Here is a 17,666-nt window from a genome sequence, read left to right on the forward strand (position 1 = left end):
GGATAATAGAATAAATTTCATGGGGAAGGGAATAGGATGGAAGGGAAACAGTTAACAATAGTAATCACGAAAAAGAGAAAAGGGGGGAAAATTGTACAAAAAATATTTATATCAACTCTTTGTGGTGGCTAAGAATTGAGAATCAAGGGAATGTCCATCATTTGAAGAATGATGGAAGAAGCTGTGGTATATGATTGTGGTGGAGTGGTATTGTGCTACAGGAAATGACAAACAGGATTATCCCAAAGACTCATGAACTGATGTATATAGTGAAGTGAGCAGAGCTGGGAGGACATTGTGCATAGTGACAGCAGTATTTTTCAATGAGCAATTGTGAATGACAACTGCTCTCAGGAATGCAATGATCCAAGACAATCCCAAGGGACTAATGATGAAGCTTACTATCCATCCCCATAGAAAGAACTGATAAAACGAGCACTTGTGGTTTGTACATATATAACCTGGCTGCTGTTTTGTGGAGGGGGGAGGAAAGGGAGGGAGGGAGGGAGGGAGAAAAATTTGGAACTCTAAATCTTAAGAAAATGAATGTTGAAAACTACCCTTACATGTAACTGGAAAAAATAAAATAAATGTTTGTTCCAGTGCTTACTACAGGGCCTAGCATGTAGTGAGAGCTTAATAAATGATTACTTAATGAAAAAAAAAATAGGTAAACTTGATCAGCAAAATTCCCCTGAGCCCCTAGTCTAGCACCTCTGTCAAAAAGGGAAATTAATTTATTCTGCCATGACCTATTCTTTACAAAGCCAACCACATTGGTTCTTTGTGGTCACCAGTTTCTTTACTAGATTTTCCCAAGTCATTCATTTAATCATAGCTTCTAGGATTTTGAAAGAAATTGTTTTCAGTCTCCAGTCTCTTTCTTTTCCTGAAAACGGGGATAATGAATAATTGGGAGGACCAGAAATATGTCTTACAGTTCTACAATACCTATCCTATCCTATTATCCATGATCCTTCAAAGATCGTGGAGAGTATCTCAGTATTCACATTTTACAGTTCATCTAAACCTGGTGATTTTCAACTCCCTATTAATCATTGTTGATCTGTCCTTTCTGGTCTAAAGATCCTTCTCCCTGGCAGAGAAAAAATAAGGAAAACAAGAATTGGTCAGCACTACCTTCTCTTCCTCTTTTGTTATAATCATTCTATTCATCCTGAGCAGCAGAGAAACAACTAAACTTCATTGCCCTTAGCTTTTCTCAGTCCATTCTGAGTTGTAAATGTCCTAAAACTATTCTTATAGGACCATGCCACATTTTTGTATTTATCCTCTATTACTCACACTTGCTAATGTCTTCTCTACATTTCTTCTAAAAATTCAAAGTTGTTGGATGAATTCTTTATGCATATATAGACAGCATCATATTCCCCTTTATTCCTTATTGCTGATTTCCATATATGCTGAGTTTCCTATTTCTTCTAAGTAAACTTCTCCTGTGGAGTTTTATTCTATGACATTCTACCTATTTTTGTTCTGAATTCTTCAAAATCTGCTCTCCCCAAATGTTGGGTATTTATCAGGCTACTCTGAGCTTTCCTCTTCTCTTTCATGAATTCTAAGATGGTGTGGTCACTTCTCTAAAATGTTTCCTATCATTTTCACCCCAGCAACCATTTCTTCCTTATTACATATAGTGAGATCCAGAATTATTATTGCTTGTTGTTGATGATGTATTTGGCATTTGTTTATTTATTTATTTCGGCAGGGCAATGGGGATTAAGTGACTTGCCCAGGGTCACACAGCTGGTAAGTGTCAAGTGTCTGAGGACGGATTTGAACTCAGGTACTCCTGAATCCAGGGCCAATGCTTTAGCCACTGCACCACCTAGCTGCCCCTGTATTTGGCATTTAAGTAATGAAAATATCAGTAAGGTAAGTCTGGAAATTGGTGGCTACTTTGTTGTTGGTACAAAGAATAAGCTTCTTCAAACATGTGGTTAATTAAAGCTTCCCTCAGTACTCTGTCTCTCCTTTGCCAGGCTGTGATCTCTCCTAATATCTTTCTTCTTTCTGTTAAGGTGGTCTGTAGTATACTCTAATGAAAATATTATTTCTATTTTCACCTCCATTGATCTCCCAAATGCTCTCCACTGTGCTTTATTCATTGTGGTTCCTGCGTTTTCTCACATGAGGGAGAGAGGGAATAAACATTTACATTATGTCTATGTAGCAGACACTGTTCTAAGTGCTTTACAAATATTATCTCATTTGAGCCTCACAACAATCCTCTGAGGTAGGTGTTGTAATTATCTCCAATTTACACATGAAGAAACTGAGGCAAGCAGAAATTAAATGACTTGCCTTGAGTGACACAGTGTTTGAAGCCATATTTGACTCAGTTCTTCCTAATTCCAAGACCGGCACTCTACCTAATGCCTTCTAAATAAACTACACACTTTCAGAGACAGTATTTATTGTGTACCTAACATATGTCTAGAATTGTGCTGGGCAGTATGGGGCAATATGCCCTCAAGGAGTATCAAATGAAGTTTAAGCAGAACATGTTAATGACAGTCCAAGGCAGTATATGGTATGGGCTCAATTAGACACACTACCAATTTGTAAGATTTTGTGGATGTGAAAGCAGTATTAATTTTCCAGTTTCTGCCTTCAGAAAATTCTAAACTTAAGGGGGGGGGGCGTGACAATTATATAAACTGACTTCAAGTGCCATATCATAAAATGTAACTTTTAATTACTTTTGTAGTTCCTACTCATTCTGTTAGTGTCAGGTACTCCCCTCCCCCTTTTGTATAAAGATTAAATGATAAGTGGTGGCAAGAGACCATGACGAAAGAACTCTTTTGATTAATGTTCACTTGCATGGCATGAGAACAAAGAATTATTTTTTTATCAGGTAAATGCTTTTGAACCTTAGCACATTTTATTTCCTATTGCACATGAATCATTTTTCCTGCTACATACAAATTTAATCAGCGTCAGTCAGTTCTGTGGATAGATGGTTTAAATAATGATAAATGGGAGGAAAAAAGAATTTAAATGAACGCATTGGCTTCTCTTGGCCCATAGGACAAAACAAGTATGTCCACAAATAGCAGTCAATCAACTACGATTCCCAATACACAGATCCCTTGAGCTACCTTATGGCACTGGCATCCATCAAGGGGTACAATCATATTTAAATCTGTCATCAAGGACAATGGAAATAGAGTTTTCTATTTTGTAAAATAAATGAATTGAATGTTTTTGAAAGTGACCTGAATTGCCATGGTCATGATAATTCTGTCTCCATGTATAAAGTTCAGCCAAGGGCTCATCATTCTTTTTTTGTATTTCTCTATTATCTTGAAATCATTTCCATCCCTTTCCCTCAATTTGGCATTTAACGCTTGTCATAGCTTGACTCCTTCCCATCATTTCAATCATCCTTTTTACTTCATTCAACCCACTCTGTGCTTTAGTCATACTGGCCTACATCCTATTCCTCAGGTCTGACACTCCATATCTCTTCTCCTTGTCTGGATATCCCTCCTCCCCCCACCCCATACCTATAATGTTCTCCTTGCTAACCTCGGTCTCAGAATCTTTGTCTAATATGTTGTCTCCTCCATTAGAATCTAAGCTCCTTGAAGTCAAGAATTGTTTCTATTTTTTTCTTTGTATTCCCATTGGTTATCATAGTTCCTGCCTCATAGTGATCACTTAAACCAGTATTTGGAGATTGACCTACTATATTCTACCTTTTTATGCTGATACTTTCTGAGTTAATTACTATTCTACCTTTCAGTTATCTGACGTTAAGAGCAATCATTTCAGTTCCTAAATTTTCTATCTGTACATTTCCAGTGGGCCATTTATTAAAATGAAGAATAGATTGCTTATGCTTTTCTTCAACACAAAAGGCAGCCTTTCCTTTAATAATTCATCTCATCATGATCGTAGAAAAAACAATGGACTTCAAAGACATGGGTTAGGGTTCTAGCTTTGGACCCGAGTTGAGTCACCCAGGCAAGCCACTTAAATCTCTTTAAACCTGCTTCATGAGTTTGTTAGTTTGTACTAGATGATCTCCAAGGCTCCTTTGAACAATAATATTCTACTATGTTTGTATATGTGGCTGTATACATAGCTATCAAGATAAAAAATAGAGAACCAGGATGAAAAGTAGATGAGAAAAGGGGTGCTCCCCAAGTAGTGGCTTAAAAGGAATGAGGCATCATGAGATTATATATACCTTTTCACATCATTGTTTCTAATTCAAGCATGATGCAAAAATGAGCCCTGACAAAATTATAAATAGGACATGTCATAAAAGAACAGTACAGTATTGTCTGTGTGCCAAATTATATATGCTTTTGAATAGGAAATTCTATGGATTATTCCACTGGTTAAGAGGTAGTGTAGTAGATAAAAAACTTACCTCTGAGTAAGGAAGACCTAGATTCAATTTCTGTCTGACAATCTCTAAGACACTCCCTAGTTAGTCCTTTCAAATTAACATAGAACCATTAATAACACTCTTTGGGTCCAGCAACCATGAAAGCATTTTTAAACCTTTTTGTTTGCATTATTGTTTAGCCCACATCTTTCCCACAAGAAAAGCAGGAGGTATTTTAGCAAATGTTTGTTGAATTCTTTGCTAAAATCTAGGTAAACTATATTTGCAAAATCCCCTAGATCAACAAGTTTAATGATCCTGTCAGAAAAGGAAATGAGCTTAGTCTGGCATGACCAGATTTGATGAAGTCATTCTGGCCTTTTGTGATCACCAGTTTCTTTTCTAAATGTTCACTAACAATTTATTTAATCATACATTCAAGAATGTTGCCAGGAATCAGTCAAGTTCACTGAGCTGTAATTTGCAGCTCCATTTTCTTTTCTTTTTTGAACATTAACTTTGTTCCAGTCTTGAGTACCTATCTAATACTAATCTTTCAAATATCACTGACATAGGATTATCAATCAGATCTGACAGTAGGTAGTCAGGTAGGCGATAGGAGTTAATTAAGTCCTTACTATGTGCCAGGCACTGTGCTAAGTGCTAGAGATACAAATACAAGCAAAAAGAAAGACATGCCTACTCAACCAGGAGGGGAGTCAAGTATGGTTATCCTGGGCCCACCTCCAAAATGGAGACTCTTCCAAATGGAACTCATCAATGGGAGAAGGGAGCTGGAAAGATTCAGGTATATTCCAAAGTGAGAAGGTCCTGAGCACTGAAGGAAATTCAAGGGTTGAGAAAGCAATTGAGTCGTGGCTAAATGCAGAAAGTAAGAACTTTTGTCTACTAAGGTAACAGTTCACCTGATCCAGGAGATCTGAATTCATAAGGTCTAGCTAAGTAAGCATTCTCTTCTCTCTCCTCTTCTCTCTCCCTGTCTCTCTGTTTCTCTCCCTCTCCCTCTGTCTTTCCCTCTGTTTCTCCCTCTGGCTCTCTCGCTCAACTCAGAGTTCAGACCTATTATTTCATTGGTAATATGAATGCCTTGATAATCAAACTCTATATGCACCTGGGTGTTGCAGTGGATAGAGTGCTGGTCCTGGAATCAGGAAAACCTCATTTCAAATCTGGCCTCAGCATTTGCTAACTGTGTGACCTTGAGCAAATCACTTAATCTCTGTTTACCTCAGTACCTTCAATGGTAAAATGTGGGTAATAATAGTACCCACCTTGTAGGATTGTTTTTAGAATCAAGTAAGATAACATTTGTAAAGCACTTAGCACAGTGACATACTAACACTGTATAAACATCAGGTACTACCACCTCCACCACCACCACCACCACCACTACCACCACTACTACTATTACTACAAATACAGAATCACAGAATTAAAGAATTTCAGATTTTAAATGGACCTCAGTGACTATCAAGTCCAGTTCACACCCCAAAGGCAACCTTACCACCATATACTCAACAAGTAGCCCTGAGCCTCTTCTTGGAGACATCTGATGAGGGGAAACCCACTACTTCCTGAGACAGCCTGTTCCAGTTTTGGACAGTTCTTCTAATTTTTAGGAAATTTTTCCTTTAAAAAATTCTAAGTTTGATTCTTTGTAACTTCTACCTATTGCTCTTTGTTCTGCCCTATGCAAAATTTCTGTCTGCTCACCAGCAATTCACGTACTTAGAGATGTCTCTTTTGTGTTCTCTTCCTTAGGTCAGACATCACCAGTTCTTTCAGCCAATTGACATAGTCCAATGACTTATCGCCATGCTGGAAGTCCTCTTCTGGATTCTGTCTTTCTTAAACTGTGATATCAAGAACTGAACATGATACTATAGGGAATATCATAGAGGGACCATCACCCCCAGTTCCTCAAAGTTCTGTCACCCATAGTATGAACCTGTATTATTAGATCCTTTTGGCTGGCATATTACCCTGATGAATCATATTGAACTTGTAGTCCACTAAAACTTCCAGCTCTTTTTAAAAAAAAACTGCTATCTAATCAGACCTCCCTTTTTGGGGCTCCATTTCCCCCAGTCCTTTAGATGTAATCTTGCAGTAAGTTAAAGACTTAAAGGAGTAAAACCAAATCTTTTTATTTTATTTGTTTCAAGCTTTAATGTCTCTTAAAATACAAATCATCTTGGGAGGAGTCATAACCTAAGTCTTTGTAAGTAATGTGTACTTTTAGAGAGTGAATTATGAAGAGCAAGTTTTGTTAGAAATAGGCTTAACCAGTCCATCAACAAACAGATGTGGAAGGGACCTCAAGAAGCTATTTCTCTGGTTTAGGAAAACAAATTGGCAACCTAACTTCAAAGCTATGTTTGTAAACTCTTGGCATTAACATCTAGGTGGTACAGTGGATAGAGCTTGGAATCAGAAAGACTCATCTTCATGAGTTCAAATCTGGCCTCCAATACTTACTAGCTGTGTGAACCTGGGAAAGTACCTTACCCCTGTTTGCCTTGGTTTCCCCATCTGTAAAAGTAGCTTTGATAAGAGAATCCCAAATAGGATTCAGTCAGATACAACTGAAATGACTGAACAACAAAAATAAGCCCTTTCTATGAGGTCTTTGCGATCTTAGAGAGAATGTAGATGACATGTTACTCAGACAACAGGGGTTCTTTCCTGATTAGCTGAGAGTGCCTTATAGCAACTACCTCTACTTCTTGGGCCAGAGTTTATTAATTCTTCTCTTTAACTCCTATATAGACCCATTAAACTTAGAGTCAGGGGCCATAGGAATATAGAATTGAATTTTAGAGGTCCTTAGGAGACCCAAAACCCTCATTGCGCATATGAGAAATTTGAGGCTTGTAGAAGTTAAGCAATAGGTCATAAGTGGCAAATTTGAACCCAGGCCCTCTGATCCAAAATTCATCAATTCCTGCCCCCCACCCCCCACCCCACAACATAATGCTTCTTCTCCATTGGGAGGCAGTAAGCCTTTTGGGATTCATGTTATGCCCATGCAAATGGTTCTTATTTTCACCAAGGTTCAGGTTCTGCTGTATAAAGAGCTTTCAAATTTGTCTTTGTGTGATCAGTACTTAGGCCAAACCGCATCCTTGTGCTAGGTCTCCCATGGTGCAGCTGACGCAAAGAGAGAGCTTAAAATTGGAGCTCTAAAATAGCTCCTGTTGCCCACTCCATCTATCCTACCGCCCTTCTGTCACCACTTGTGGCTTCAGTGCTTCATACTGAGAGGTATGGGGAACACATGAAGAGCTTGAGACAACAGCATAGGAAATGGGGGACAGTAGACTGCCACTGGCTTTCAACTCACATCTAAGGCTAGCTTCATCATCTCCTTGACCTTCTCTGTCCCCTGCCTCTCAAATGAGCTTTACCTCCTATGCTTCTTCTTTTTTATGTATCAGTTCATAAGGTTTTCCCCAGTTTTCTTTCAATCTTTTCATATATATATGTATATATATTTATATAGTTTTTCCAGCACAATAATTTACATTATATTCAAATAAGATAATTTGTTCAGCCATTGCCTAGTCAGTGGACACCTACTTTCCCTCCAATTTTTGCCACTACAAAAGTGCTGTTACAAATATGATATGGATGGGACTTTGGCCTTTTGGGGGTTATGTACATAGCAGTGGTATCACTGAGTCAAACTTACTTGTATTTCACAGTTTCTGTCTTATTGAGAGATGTTACTCTTCTTTTCCAATCCTACCAAGCTTTATTTTAAGCAAAAGCTAGGCATCTTACTGTTACTCTATGAAATAGCAGATTAAACTGAATCTTTGATGTTACATTGTCAAATTTCCATACTCCATTATATCAAGTGAATGATGGTTCAGGAAAAAAAAAAAAAACTCTTGCCCAGAAAAAAAGGATCACACATTCTGGCTGTTCTAAAAGCACACAGATTGCAAAGTGCATTTTGCATCAGATTTTTTTTTTAATATAAAAGTTAAATTTCATGACAAGTCAAAAATAAATCATAAGTATCAACATTTGTCCACTTGCTTGTGAAATTTGCCATCTGGAATAAAACACACACACATACGTTCAGAAAGAGCTTTGTGAAAATCCAGATAATGTTATTTCTAATTCTCTGAGTTTCATGGAACAGCATATCATTAAATGTACCATTGAGGTTATCAGGATATGGGACAGTGGCTAAGAGCACAGAATGATAAAACTAGAAGAGATGGAAGAACAATCATTTCATCAATGCCCATTTATACAAGTAAGATGCTACCTAAACTGTGCTGAAACACATCAGTGCTTATCATTTTTTTATAGATTCATAAAAAAATGGAAGAGCCCTATTTGGCAAACGGTTGGGTATCTTTAAAGTGGATCTACCTGGATTTCTCAGGCTGTTTTGTCTTTACTATGCATGGGGTTGTCTGAGAGCAGACTAGAATTCCTACTAAAACATTGGACTGAAGGATAATTCTAGCATTATAAAGCCAAAAGGAAGGCTAAAAATGATGTTGTCTACTCATTGTTATAGATGAGGACCCTGAGGCCCAAAGAGTTGAAGTGACTTGTGCAAGTCCACATATTGAGAAAGATAGAGTCACAACTAAAGCCAAATCTCTTCACTCTCAACACATAGCTTTCTAGGTCACTACACTGACTAGAGTCTAACATATACCAGATCAAACCTTCTGCCTTGTGCCACACATTTGAATATTTAATAGTTAGGAAGTTCATTATGTCTAATTAAAATCTCCAAAATTTCTTGTAAGGTTGTGGTCAAAATAACCCTATCCCATTTAATCTTTGACAGCTTGGACTATATGACCACTAAGGTCCTTTTTGTCTGTTGCCCATGTTCTGTGGACTCTTGCTGGATCCTCTTTTTAAGTCCCAGATACAGCTGGGGTGGCTGACCCTCATTGCTGCTGTTCATCTCTAAGGTCTCCACTTGTTTCTTTCAGTTTACCTTTGTCAACTTGTGTGTCCTTTTAAGAATTTGAGGAATTACTCAATTCTGATTTCCTTTTAAAAGACTATGATGGGGGACAGCTAGGTGGCACAGTGGATAGAGAACCAGCCCTGGATTCAGGAGGACCTGAGTTCAAATCTGGCCTCAGACACTTGACACTTACTAGCTGTGTGACCTTGGGCAAGTCACTTAACCCCAATTGCCTCACTAAAAAATTAAAAAAAAAAAGAAAAAGAAAAGACTATGATGATCCAACATTGCTTTCAGAGCTGAGAGGGAAATGCTTGTCCCTTTGAACTACAAAGTTCAAGATATCTTTTAGTTCTCAAACCCCAAGTATAGTAATACTTTCCTTATCTTAGAGGGTGCTTGAGGTAGGAATCAATGTGTTCTAAAATGAAAGTAATACTTTAGAAAAATGTAGCCACCACTGAGGATATTTCTCTATGCAAAAGTGTCAAAAATTTAATTCCTAGTTCAGTGCTGGCTATGGAATCTTTAGCCAGCAGAATGTTCCATTGATTCATTTCAGTGTCTACTTTTACATTCCTACAAGGGAAAGAAGGGATTATTTGTTACCTTCATAGTGTTTGTATAAACATACAGATGCATATTTATAAATTCCAAACAGGTTTGTTTCATACCACCAGACTTTTCTTTCTACTAATAAAGACAAATGTTTTGTTAGAAGAATGGTTCCTTGAGGGAAGGTTTTTTAACAACATCTGATTGAAGTTGGAAAGATTCTTTGAAATCATAGAGAATTACAGTTAGAGAGAGGGGCATACTTAACCTGTATTCCCTAAAATATGGGTGTCCCATAGAAAGTCATAATAGTTAACAATTTTTGCACTAGGGGTAACCACTATAAAGTATCCATGGGACACTTGAGTGGGAATAGAGAGAATTCAGAGAAGTACCTTAGAACTCAGGACAAGAGTCCCTGGTAGCAAGACACAGATTCCTGTGTCATTTGAAATATATTGGGGATACCTGTCACTGTTCTAAGCTGGGGTTTCTAATATATTTCTATTGTACCAGTTTGGGCATTAAGCATTTATGAATCATATTAAATGTTAGTAAAGAGTTGACTGAATTTAAGGCAAGCCCAAAATCCCCAGCACCATAGAAAGTGAGCACATGGCTCCCAAAGTTCAGAAGCCCTACATTACCTAGAGCTAGAGAGCAGAGAGGGGCCACCTGGCTTCGTCCTCCAGGGTCTGAGGCAAAGAGAGTGAAAACCCCTCGAGGACCAGATGAGAGGCGGCCCTTACACACTGTTCAAAGCTCATTGACTAGCATCATTCAAATCTATTGGTTTACTGGACTTGAGAGTGTTCCACATTAAAATGAGCAGTAGGTGCTGAGGTCAGAGTCCAGAAGCCAAAACAAGTTGCAACTGGAGGGAGAAAACCAAGAGGGCAAGTTGCCTACAAGTCATCATATGTGAGGATTGCTTGAAGAAATGGGGTATTTATAGTGAAGAAAAGGAGGTTCAGAAAGAATATGATAGCTGAATTCAAGTACCAATCAATCAACAAACACTGTATGTTCATAACTGGCGATGCAAAGACAAAAGTACAACTGTTCCTGCCTTTGAAGAGCCTCTTGAAAGGGGAGACAATATGTCCATGTGTAAATGTAAAGGGGAGACTGGCTAGCAAGGGACCAATTCTATGAGCTTGTATCCTCTGCTTTTTTCTAGTCTATGGAAAGCCTGCTTCTGGAAATGTGTAGTGCAGCAAAACACATTCAAAGCCTCATTGGCTGTTTCCTTCATAGTGATTGGTTACTAAGCTGGAGCTAAGTGGTCATGCAAAAGGCCTGCCTTATCTCCCCAACTGGCCAATAAGTGGCAGCAAACCCATGGTGTTTCTGTTATTTTAGTCTCTGTATTTTCTCCTGATCATAGCTGAACAGTATCAGAGAAGGCATTAACCAGCCTATGACCTTGGGGACTTAGGAAGGTCAGACAAGCTATTAAAGGACCCCATAGCAATCAAAGCTGGTAGCAGAAGTAGCTGGGGCTGGTAAGAAGCCAACCCTGAGGATCAGCTTGCTTGACCTATCCTTACTAGTGAATCAACTCTGCTGCTAAAATACCTTGTCCTGAAAGCAAAGAAGTGACTTATTCATCACCTATGCCATAGACAGAAGTGAATTTCCTAGGGACTCCTCAAAAGGAGAAGAGGATTCACTGGGCCAGGCAAGTCTCTAGCCTGTACAGGAAGATAGAGAATATTTTGTAGCTACTGTTAAAATTTGAGTCTGCTTTCCCCAGGGCCTATATATATATAGATAGATGGGAAGAGTGTACATCTAGGTTTGGGGATATTTTGAACTTTGGTGCTTGCTATACATTCTCAGTAATTATACATTTAAAAAGCTAATTGAAGTTAATTGATTATTTGATATTGGAGATATCTTCAATTGATATTGGCAGAAACACACTGGATTGGGGCTTATGAACAACTATATTAGAGAAAACTCCTGAGCCCTTCAGAATTACCTCTAGAACCTTGAAGGAAGGAATAGTTGAGCTCTTTTGGGGACTCAACCAGCCAGTGCACGCTGGAGTTGGGAAATTAAGCCCCAAGGCCTGCACTACATATATGAATATGTGTACTACACACGCACACATACACACAAACATGTGTATATGCATATACATACACGTACATGTGCACACACGTGTGTGTGTATATATGTGTATACATATATATACACATATATACACCGTGTGGAAAAGAAATACAAAGTAGGTTGGAGAGGGAGGGCACTTTCAGCTGGGGTGGGTGAAGGGGGGAGAATAAGGAAAGGCTTTATATAGAATATTGTGCTTAAGATGAATCTTGAAGAAAACAAGGGATTCTAAGAGATGCAGATGAAGACAGTGCATTCTGGGCTTGGGTTTGTTTGACTAGACTGTTAGAATTCAGGAGGGAAGTGATATATAATGAGACTAGAAAGGCTTATGGGGTTCACATTATTAAATGGCTAATTGAGTTTATATTTTATGCTACAGTCAATAGGGGAAAGCCAGGTGGTGCAGTGGATAGAGTACCAGACCTGGAGTAAGGAAGACTCATCTTTGTGAGTTCAAATTTGGTTTCAGACACTAGTTGTGTGACCCTGAGCAAGTCATGTAACGCTGTTTGCATCAGTTTCCTCATCTGTAAAATGAGCTGGAGAAAATTTCAAATGGGGTCATGGAGAATTGGACATTACTAAAACGACTGAACAACAATAAACAATCAGTAAAGAGCTACTGGAATTTATTGAATAGCAGAATGACAAGTCAGAGCAATACTTAAGAAAAAACACTTTGGTATCTTTGTGAAGGAATAATTAGAGAATAAAAAAACAGACTTGAGGGATGGGAATTAACTATAAAGCTACATGCAGTAGTCCAGGTGAAAGGTTATAAGGATCTGAACTAAGATCCAAGAAAAGAGAAAGGATGTGAGAGTTGTTATAGAGGCAGCTAAGTAACAGAAGTTGGAGCACTGAACCTGATATCATTCATTCCTTCATTCCTTGAATCAACATTTATTAAGTGCTTACTATGTTCCAGACACTGTGCTGTAAGGGGCTAAAATTCTAGCTATAGTGTCTCAAATATCTAATGAGTGGTTGCCAATAAATTATATATTTTTTAATTTTTAAAAAATTATTATTTTTTTCCCAAAGGAAGCCCCACAGATTTTATTCATCTCAGACTGTTGGTGGTGGTGGAGGGGTGTGACAAAGAGGGACCAGCTCGGTTACTCTGGATACCTGAGCAAGGCAGTGGGTTCATGAAAGGGGCTAGGGTACCTGGGAGGCTGGGGATAGATCTGGCTCTGTGATATCCTAGCTATGTGACCTTAGAGGAGGTCACTTCAACCCTCAGTTTCCCCATTTGTAAAAATCAGAGTACACGGTCTTTCTAAAAGGTCCTTTCCGGGCCTGCTATTTCAGGACAAAAAGTCCTTTCTACCTCTAACTCCTTTTGATTCCATTTCCATGCATCCAAATCTGGACTAGAGATGGGGCTAGGAAACTTGGGTCCTCCAGAGGCCCATGGCTGGGAAATTAGGATGCCCCAAGTCCCAGAGTCCCATCCTTGAGAGGGGATAGTCAATGGTCAACTGGGTAGATGTAGATCTGAAGCATCACAGGCCTGGGTTCCTTTGTAGTTTCAGCCCCCTGAGGTGGCCTAGGGACAGGCTGGACTGGCCAGTTTTCCTGGGGAAGAGGGGGGAGAGGAGGGCGGTACAGCTTGTCACTGCTTCTTCTGCTTCTGCATTTCGTTTAGAATCTAGGTCCGATAGCGGCACAGGTTGGTATAGACAATGGGATATCTGGCCAGGCCACAGTGTTCCATGCCCCAAGACACAATGCCTTGTAGGGCCCCATTGCCCACCATGGGACCTCCAGAGTCACCCTGATAGGCATCCTTTCCACCTTTCTCAGTCCCTGCACACATCATGCCTGGGGTTATTTCATATTGGTGGTAAGCTTTTTTGCATTTTGCCATGGGCAGGATACTGACTTCCACACACTGGAGGATGCTGGGATATTTGACAATAGGACTGGAGATGGTACCCCAGCCGGACACTTGTCAGGTTGTCCCAGGAGTGGCACAGTCTTCTGCCACCTGAAAGGGCCAGACTTGAGGGGTCAGATTTTCCGGCTTCTCAAGGTAGAGCAGCATGAGGTCGTTTTTCAGATTTCTGGAGCTATACTTGGGGTGGGTGACCTGGCGCTTCACCCTTGATTGATTGCTGGAAGGGCTCCTCCTGAAAGATATTGTGCTTCCCCCAAACCACTCAAAGGTTCCAGTGGTTACAATGAGCTGCTGTGAGGGCCCACTGATTGGACAGCAGTACACCCCCACAGTGGAAATTCTGAGAGACAAACAGTGCGGCCTGCCAGGGCTGGGAGTGGGGAACACATGTTTGCCCACCAAGGATCTTTTTCTCAGTCTTCTTGTGGATGTAGGCAGAGACCCACAGAAGAAGCAGCGTTAAGACCAGGGGCAGCATATCTGAAGGGATCTCAGGGTGGGCTGGGGGAGGTCAGAGGCAGAGATGGTTCCCGAACAGAAGCCACTGTCTAGGTCCTGGAGAGAGACACAGGACAGAGAGCCAGGTCTCTGCTGGGAAGGGTGTCTGCAAAGAAGAACCAGTCCAGGAGGTAGTCCCTTTCTCTGGTCCACCAATAAATTAGAAGCTTTAGCAAGAGTTTAGACTTTTAAGCAATTATTAAGGAGAATAAGAATTTGGTGAAGAGAGAGAGAAAGGCCTAGATTCATCTATCTATCTCGGGGAGCTAACGTTCTCTTGCTTCACTCTCCATGAGAGTCCCAGTGAAAGAGCGTGAAAGCACCAGCCTTGCCCCTCTTCCTCCCACACGCAAAAATCACTTCCTGACACCAAAGAGCCACATGTCTTGCCTTCAGACGCCTTCTCCTCATGGAGGAGCTTTGCTACAGCAAGTCTCCAGCAGGTGGCGTCATTGCAATAGTTACAGTGCTAAGGACTGGGGATACAAAAAGAGGCAAAAGATACACATGCATAACATATATACAACATCCAAATATATATATATATAAATGTGTGTGTGTGTATCAAGATACACACACACACATATATCGCAAGGTATATATAGGATAAATAGGAAGTAATTAAAATAGATAAAGCAATGTAATTAAGAGGAGTTAGGGAAGACAGCTCAGATACTCTAAAGCTGTTAGACTCTGGAAAAGAAATTTTTTCTCTATGTCAGTTTCTTCATCTGTGAAATGGGAAAAATAATAGCACCTATCTCTTCGAACTGTTTTAACAACAAAATGAGATAATATTTATAAAGTGCTTTGAAAAATTTGAAGTGCTATATAAATGTTAACTATTATTATTATTGTTAACATGGCAAGATTTGACAATGGACTGGATATATGGGTTGAGAGAGAGAGAGAGATTTAGAAGTCAAGGATAATGCTTATGTTGTTAACCTGGGAAACGGAAGGATGGTGATGCTCTTGATAGTATAGTGATAGGGAAGTTACACGGGAGAGAAGGTTGTGAAAATAAGATAATATTTTTTGTTGTGAAAATGTTCTATTTGAAATGTGTATTGGCCATTCATTTAAAAATATCCAATGGGGCAGCTAGATGGCACAGTGGTAAAGCACCGGCCTTGGATTCAGGAGTACCTGAGTTCAAATCTGGCCTCAGACACTTGACACTTACTAGCTGTGTGACCCTGGGCAAGTCACTTAACCCTCATTGCCCTGCAAAAGAAATGTATCCAATAGGCAATTTATAATGAGGTTTGAGAACTCCGGAGAGAGACTAGGGCTGACTATATAAACCTGGGAGACATAAGCATAGAGATGATCATGAAACCCATGATTTCTAATGAAGTTACCAAGTGAATCAGTATAGATTTATAAGAGAAGAGGGGCCAGAATAGAGCCTTGGAGTATTCTCCTATTTAAGGGATGTGATATGAATGGTGAACAAGCAAAGGAGACTGAGAAGAATCAGTCTAACAGGTAGGGAAACCATGAGAGAGCCATGCCACAAAAGAAGAGAGAGGATCCCAAAGGAGAATGTGGTCACAGTTTCAAATGCTGCAAAGAGATAAAAACAAACAAACAAAAAAAAACGATGAGGGCTAATAAAAAGTCCTCTCACTTTTTTGTGAATAAAATCTGACAATGAAGAGATCATTGGTATATTTAGAGAGAAAAATTTCAGTTTATTGATGAAGTCAGAAACCATATTGCAAAGGGTTGACAAGAGAGCAAGAGAATATTTGGAAGCCATGAACATGGATAACGTTTTATAAGAGTTGGATTGTCAATGGAAGAAGCATATGATGGTATCTCAATGGAATGTTAGGGCCTAGTTAGGGGTTTTTGTTGTTGTTGTTTTTTTGTTTTTGTTTTGTTTTTGGTGAGGCAATTGGGGTTAAGTGACTTGCCTAGGGTCACACAGCTAGTAAGTGTTAAGTGTCTGAGGTCCTCCTGACTCCAGGGCCAGTGCTCTATCCACTGTGCCACCTAGCTGCTCCTAGTTAGGGTTTTTTAAGGACATGGAACATTTGGTTGTTTTTTGTCGGCATCAGAGAAGGAACTAGTAAATAAGGAAATATTGAAGATTAGAGAGGGATACTGATTGTGGGGGCAATCCAGGGGAGAACAGAATAGTGAATAGGATTAAGAATGCATGTGGAGGCCTTGTCCTTGGGCAAGGATAAGTGCAACCTCTTCATCAGAGACTAAAGGGAAAAAATGGAGGGTTATGTCAAACAGTTTTGAAATGTAGAGAAAAAGGAATTCATAATGCATCACCTCTATTTCCTTAGTTGGGTATGGGATGAGAAGTCCTGTGCTGAGAGGTGAGGAAAGGGGGATATGTGAGAGTTTTAAAAAGAGAACAAAAATTCAGCCTCTGTGTACAGTAGGGTAAAGAGTCAATTAAGGTGAAATTCAAACAAAACAAAACACTGCCTTGCAGTCAGGGAACAGTTGGGACCAAGCAACTCTAATCTCTATCCTTATTTATTCTTTTAATAGCTCTATTGACCACTAGTTAATATTTTTTTTATTATATTTTTGATGTCTCATGTAATTTATTGCCATACTTTCATTGTTGGTCCCTTCTATTGGGGTAGATGGTTGATTGTTCTTCAGTTTTGAAATGGACCACAAAGACATCACTATGTTGGGGTCAAGATACAATGTGTCCAGTTGTGGCTGATCAGACCAATACATGTTCAGAAGGCTTTACCAAAGATCAGGCACAAATAGGCCATATGAACATTCAGAGTGCAGATGTCTTTAACTTTGTGCATCTCACATTTCTTTTGAGCTACTGCGATTCTGCTTTGCTCATAGAACAAAGTACCTTCATTGATGTGAGTATGCCAGGTACAGTGAAGAGCCTTAGCCTTTGAATCGTGAAGACCTGAGTTCAAATTTGGCCTTGGACATTTACTAGTTGTGTGACTTTTGGACAAGTTGCTTAACCATAACTGTTTCAATTTCTTCATATATAAAATGGAGACAAGAAAAGTACTTATCTTCTAGTTACTTTGAGGATAAAATGAGATATTTTTAAAAGCACTTAATACAATGCCTGGCACAAAGGTGCTTAAATGCTTGCTAAAAATATTTTGAGTGGCTTTTCTTTACTCTCTAATATTTATTTATTGCATTTAATTCTTATCTAGACTGTTTACTTTTCTTCCCTTTATCAGTATCTGTGATGCTGATAAAGAGCTTTGCTGCTCTTCCTGTGATGAATTCCATCCCTCTTT

At 39.3% G+C, this 17,666-nt stretch overlaps 1 pseudogene; it reads right to left on the reverse strand.

Annotated features, from left to right (window-relative positions):
- Window positions 1-13,659: 13,659 nt before the first annotated feature.
- Window positions 13,660-14,386, reverse strand: LOC122747887 (annotated as a pseudogene).
- Between the last annotated feature and the right edge of the window lie 3,280 nt (window positions 14,387-17,666).

Source organism: Dromiciops gliroides, chromosome 3, assembly GCF_019393635.1.
Source record: "Dromiciops gliroides isolate mDroGli1 chromosome 3, mDroGli1.pri, whole genome shotgun sequence".
Classification (NCBI taxonomy): Eukaryota; Metazoa; Chordata; class Mammalia; order Microbiotheria; family Microbiotheriidae; genus Dromiciops; species Dromiciops gliroides.